The sequence below is a fragment of the Fukomys damarensis genome, unplaced genomic scaffold (assembly GCF_012274545.1).
Source record: "Fukomys damarensis isolate Sample0158 unplaced genomic scaffold, DMR_v1.0_HiC HiC_scaffold_39, whole genome shotgun sequence".
NCBI lineage: Eukaryota > Metazoa > Chordata > Mammalia > Rodentia > Bathyergidae > Fukomys > Fukomys damarensis.
Window position 1 is genome coordinate 832,259 of NW_022900951.1, and position 6,276 is coordinate 838,534.

The following is a 6,276-nucleotide window of genomic DNA, read 5'->3' on the forward strand; positions in this document are numbered from 1 at the left end:
GCGGCCAGCTTTTCCCCTCGGGGGGACCCGCGCTGGATGCGAGTCCGTCCCGGGCCTTCGCCCTGTGCCGATATGTGCATCTTGATTTCTCTCCTCCTCCCACTTTGGGTTGTTTTCAAGCTAACCCGCCGCCCCGTGTGGGAACGCGGTCATCCCGGGCACCGTATTTAATTCTGTCCCCGGCTGCGCGGGAGCTGGGTCCCCTCCCCGGGCCTGGCCCAGTGAGCGCGCAAAGAGACGCAGCGTCCTCCCGGGACTCCCGGGGGCCCCCAGCCGCCCCCGGCCGGGAGGAGCCCTGCGGCCCTCGAAGGCTCTCAGACGGTCTGGGGCGTCGCTATGAGAAAAACACCCCAGGCTGACAAGGAAATGAGGTCGCCTTGGTGCACGGTCATGGAGGCGGGAAGACCGCAGCGGGGTGGCCTCTTCAGGTCGGTCTCTCGGGGGTCCCCGCTGCCCCACAAGAAGGGAAGAGGTGGGTGGCACCGCACTACAAGGACCAAGGCTGACGCACCTCCTAGCCCTGGAACCCGGAAGTCTGAGACCAAGCCGTCCTGAGGGAGACCCTCCTGCCTCTGCCTCCTTCTGGCAGCACCCTCATCCGGGATCATGTTTTGCTCGAGATCTTTCACTCGACGACATCTTCGAAAATCCTACTTTCAAATAAGGCCGCACCCACGAGCGCCGAACGCACCTGTGTCTGAGGGGCCCTTCATACACACGGCTACCAGGGCTGTAAGAAACAAGTGAGGCAGCACGAAACACGCGCGAGCATGCATTAGAAACCACATCTGTGCACACGGGGGTCAAGGAGGGGACCCCTCCGACGCTCCGCGCCCCCCAGATGGACGTGAGGATTGAGTCCGGGTGACTTCTCCCAAGTCACACAACGGGAGGCTGGACGCTGGCATCCGGCTGTGCCTCAGAGCCTCACGACCCTCCGGGGCCACCGGCCCGACCTCCATTCCGTCTCTGTGCCCGGGCACCGCACCCCGCTCTCCCGGAGTCACCTCTCCCAGCCCGTCCGAGCCTTCAACTTTCACCACTTGGCCCGGGGACATTTCTATTTTCGGCCCCTGGGCAGGAGGGTGAGCGGGCATCCGGCACCGCCCGGCGAGCCCATCTGGCTGCGTCATGCTGGCCTTTGGGTACAGCTTGGCCTTTCTTCCAACTCCCGGAGAATAAAAATAGCCGTTCGTGCGCCGCCCGGCTGACAGGCTCACGAGCTGTCCGTTCCCCCCGGAAACGCAGAGGCCCAAGGCCGCCCAACGGGCAGTAGCGGCCACGGGGACGTTCCACCGCCCGTGCAGGTTATTAACGCTCACACCCTCGGCCCAGGCAGAGCCGGAGATCTGAGCTGCAGCCCTGGGCCTCAGGCCCACAAGGCTGGGTTCTTCCAGCCTGCAAATGAAAAGTCCTGTCTGACTGGGGGCAGACTTGCTTCCTTCCCAGCGCGGGCCACGAGGCCTGCTCTGGAGATGGGAGATTTCAGTGTATTACGCTCTTGAGCAATACTAGGGGTTAGATCTAGATGTTCCCCAGAGTCTCCTGCGTCCAGAGCGGGGCTTTGGAAGGCGACTGGGTCGTGGGCCGCTGTGCTCGGCAGCGGATCCAACGCGGATGAGCTCCTGGCCGAAGGTGCGGTAGGAGACGGGCCCTGCCCGGAGGTGACGGGGTCACTACGATGCGGCCTGGAAGGGAAAACCTTCTCATAGTCCGTCTCTCTGCATCTCCTTCCCTGGTTTCTGCTACCTGACTACCACGATGTCGGCTCAGTCTGCCTCCAAATCCATCGCCATGATGGTCGTGTCTTGGAGCAGCCGACCAAGGACTGAACCCCGAGACCCCTGGGGCAGCCGACCACAGACTGAGCCCCCCGAGATCCCTGGGGCGGCCGACCACGGACTGAGCCCCCCGAGATCCCTGGGGCGGCCGACCACGGACTGAGCCCCCCGAGACATCTGGGGCGGCCGACCGCGGACTGAACCCTCTGAGACTAGTAGCCAAATCAAACCCCCTTTTCAACTGTGTGTGCCAGTTACTTTGTGAACACAACGGAAAGGTCATTAAAACAAAGGAACTATTTCCCCTCAGGCCAAACATTCAGGAAAACCAGAGAAGCCAAACACATCTCTCCCAAGCCAAGAAGCTTTCGCTGCCTTTGACAATGACTCGGAACGTTACACGTGAATGTGAATTTTGCACACATGTCACATTTCATCGCTTTCAACGTGCCTGGCTGTACCGGCGAGGACACTGCACGTCTGGAAGCCGGAAGGGTGAAAAGTTGGCCGTCAGTGCCACTGAGGGAACAAACAGAGTCATGAAAGACTCCTTCCCAGGGTTTCCGGCTTGGAGAAACTCCTTCGCGGACTGAAGCTTCTGTAAACTGTGAGCTCCATAACCCCTTCCACCTTTAACTCTGAGTGTTGGGTATTTTTCGCGATACCATCTGACCATCGAAAAGAGTAAAACACAACCCCTGACAGCAGACGGATGACACGCGGCTACCTAGTCCAGTAAGGGGTACTGCGCTCGGCGACTCTGGCACGGAGCGACAGAGGTTATCACGTTTCATTTAAATATGGAGTTGAAAAAGTTCACCTCATACAGGAGAAAAGAGCAGGGTGGGGAGCCGAGGCCGAAAAGGGATGAACAGAGGGAAAGAGGCAGAGGATGAGCAAGGACGGGAGCAGGTGAGGGGAGAGCAGCTTCTCCCGGTCCACAGCACAGCGGCCCGGCTGGGGACAGCACTTGGTCGAACGCTGCAAATGAGCGACCAGTTCTAGGAAGGATTTTCAATTTTCCTGACAAAAAGCCTGACTGTCAGAGGTGGTACGGGTGCCCGTTACCAACAAGGCGTCACGAGACGGCACGTACGAGTGCAGATCCGTCACGCTGCGCTGCGTGTACACGGACAATTACCACGTGTCAAATACGACTACAAAGATAGACATCCTTCCTACAAGAGCACGCGAATGGGACCCCAGAGAGCTCCCCGCCCTCCACCACCCGAGGACGCAGCGAGAAGGAGCCGCCCGGGACCAGGAAGCGGCCTCGCCACACACGGGCTCTGCCACCCCTGGACTTGGGCTTCGGCCCCCAGGACCGGGCGCCGAGCTCCGCCACGTGTCAGCACTGGGCTGTGTGGTGGCAGACGGCGGCCCCGATGGACCGGGACGGGGACGGACGAGAGCAGTGGACTTCGGCCCCCGGGACTCACCCATCAGTGTCTGATGCCGAGACAGCACTCAGTCTGAAGTGTTTCGTCACAACAGCCTGGGAAGACCGAGCCCGTGGCAAAGGTTTCCCAGTTTGACAAGTTAAGATAGAAATCGAGTTATCCTGGTTGGCCAAACATACCACCACCTGGGTACTTAGGAGAACTAAGCCAAAAGAGAACAGAAAAGTACCACGTCACAGAAGGCGGAGCCTGGAGTGACACAGGCGTAGGCCAAGGGGTGCGGGAGTCCCGCAGATATAAGAGGCGGGAGCATCTCCCGCGGAGCCTGCAGGGCGAGCTTGGCCGGGCCCACACAGGTACGCAGCGTGCGATGCCCATTTCCAGCTTCCGGCCTCTAGAACTACAAGATCACAACCGTCTCACCGTCCAGGTCACGGAGCTCGTGCTAAAGCACAACAGCCCGGGAAGCGAGGAGAGGTCCATCCCGGTTTACCCCCTCCGGAGTTCCCGCTCCGATACACGTGTGTGCCTGCGGAGGTTCTCGTGGCTGCACCCGTGTCCCGCTCTCTCTCGGGTCTGCCGATGAGGCGCAGTCCATGCTCGCACCTGGTCCACAGTCCCCTAACAGCCGCTCAACGCTAACTTCGGCCGCTTCTGCCCCAGCTGACGGCGGTGAGGCCGACGTCGGAGTGGGTGCATTCTGCGTGAAGACCGTGCCCTTTCACGGTGCGGGTGGGCCTCGTCTAATCAGTTGACGGTTTCTCTAGAAAAAAGACCGATCCCCCGTGACCACGAACAGATTGTTCTTCCAGATGCCTCCGTGTACACCACTGACTCCTCTGCGGGTCTCCAGGCTGAAGATCCACGCAGCAGATCCGGGGCCCTGCCAACCCTGGTTATGAGCTAAGCTGCCTCCTGCAGTGAATCCGCCTGTAAATTTGCACACTGCTTGTGCATGCCGCTCTAAGGGACGCCGACCCCTCCACGTGGCCCGCAGTGCTCTGGCACACGGCACAGTGGCAGCAAGTCCTGGGGCACCCTACACTACAGGACAGACTCTCAACCAGGAGGAACTCTTGGCTTTCGGGTCCACCCAGCGGTTTTCGCGTTGCTCCAAAGTGCAGCTCAAGTCCGCCTGCCTTCCGACGCTGTTTCTAGCTCATCCAGCGCAGCCGGGCGTCTGAGCTCGCAGGCAGGGAGGCCCACCTGGAGAGGCTCCAAGTCCTTGCTGATGGACGGCCATCTCCTCCCCCTGGCTGCTCATCTTTTCGGATCGGCACCGGGAAGGGTGCAGTGAGCCTCACAGTGTCTAATAGCTGCCTGTCCAGCGCCCAGGGCACTTTCTCTCTTCTCCACCCGCTCCGTGCGGCCTGGCACCGCTTTCTGTACGAGGCCCTGCGTTTTTCCACCCACCTGATCTTCCTGCCTCCGGCCTCCCCTCCCGTCAGCTGTCCCGGAGCTGCCATCCAGCCTGATCTCCCCGAAATAGCTCCAGGCCCTCCCACCGCCTTCGTAAACCTCCTCCAGCCGAAGAACGGATCTTACTCAACCATGAGTTCCCTCTCCCGCCTCCCCGCTGTCCCCTTGTCTTCGGCGCAGATCTCATGACCCGAGAATCTCCCCCTGGGGTCAGTTGGGTTTTCCAGGTGTCCCTCTGCGGCGTCCCATCCTGCACACGCCACGGAGAGAACGGTGGTTTCTGTCCCCAACCGCAGCACCAGCTGTCAGAGTCTTCGCTCTTGCTGGGCGCTCGCCGGACCAGAAGGTCACCTAGGGATGCTCCTCGTCCTGTCCATGTGGGCCACGGACTGGCTGCTCGCCCGGGACCCCTCCGGCCTTGTGGCTCCGGGCAGAACTGCTGGGATCCGCCCTGCTGTGCTGTGGATGTGGACTGGGCGCGTTCCCCGAGGGACCCTGTGTTCTGTGTGGCGACGCTGAGATGAACTGGAACGATCAGGAGGATGAGGCCCCTGGAAAGCAAGACTTCCTTTTCCTAGTACCTGGCTTCCTGTCTGGCTACGTGAGCTCACCCTCTCAGAAACACTCCCACCTGGAGATCGGCCATCATGAGAAAACCCAAGAAGCCGCCCCGAAGTCAAGGAGAAACAGGCACCAGGCTCCTGCGCCTCCAAAAATGACGAGCTGAATAAATTACTTTTCTCCATACCTCAGTCGGCCTCAGGTGTTTTGCCGTAGCAGTGGACGGACTAAGACCCCTTTGGGGACCCCAAATCCAAGCCAAGGATCAGACACTGACCCAATCCAGGCCCTCTCCTGGGACCGTGTCACCAAAGTGAGGAGCAGACAGCTTGTTGGCATCAAAGGCAAAGAAGAAAATAGTATCGGTCAGCTCCCCGTTGCTGGGACAGTAACTCTGATATAAATGACTTACAGGCAGAGAGGTTTAATTGGGCCCAGGGTTTCAGATAGTAACAGTCCGTGGTCGGCTGCCCCAGGGGTCTCGGGGGGCTCAGTCCGCCGTCGGCTGCTCCCAGGCAGGATCATCATGGCAGAAGGGTGTGGGGGAGGAGAGACGCTGAGCTCATGGTAATCATGAAGCACAAAAAATAAAGGAGGGACAGAAGGGGCTAAGGACCAAATCCAGTCCCTAAGGCCAGTACCCTATAACCTACCCTCCAGCACCGAGACGTGTGCTTCTCCCGTCCTCCCGGTATCTCAGGAGTCAGTCGGGTTGATGACCAAGCTGAACCGTCAGAGGCGGCGGGAGGAGACCAGAAGACTTTTGGCGGAATAAGCTCATCTTCACTGCCACACCTGAGAGACGGGACAGCGGCCTCCTCCCGCTGACTGTGGACCTGAGCAGGTGAGGCCCTGTGCAGACAGGACTGGAAACGGAGGCTCCGCCTTCTTGGGGCTCAGGGGGCCTCAAGCTGGGCTCGGGGTTTGTGAGAAAGTCCTGGTGAGCGTGCTCTGCCGTCCCAGGGTTCAGGTCTGCTGTCCTTCACAGAGTTTGGAAGTAAAGTAAAACAAGGGCTCAAAAGTGTGCAGAGGAAGGAGAGGGGGAAAAAGGGAGAGAGGTGGAAAGGAGGAGGGAAGAGAGGAGGGGAGAAATTCAGGAGGGGAGGAGGGAGGGG

The 6,276-nt window shown here is 60.1% G+C and overlaps 1 protein-coding gene across 2 annotated transcripts in view; it reads right to left on the minus strand.

Annotated features, from left to right (window-relative positions):
• The window catches only part of Dhrsx (dehydrogenase/reductase X-linked), a 58,505-nt gene that overhangs the window by 41,104 nt on the left and 11,125 nt on the right, over positions 1-6,276 (minus strand). The gene's annotated exons all lie outside the window — the stretch shown is intronic.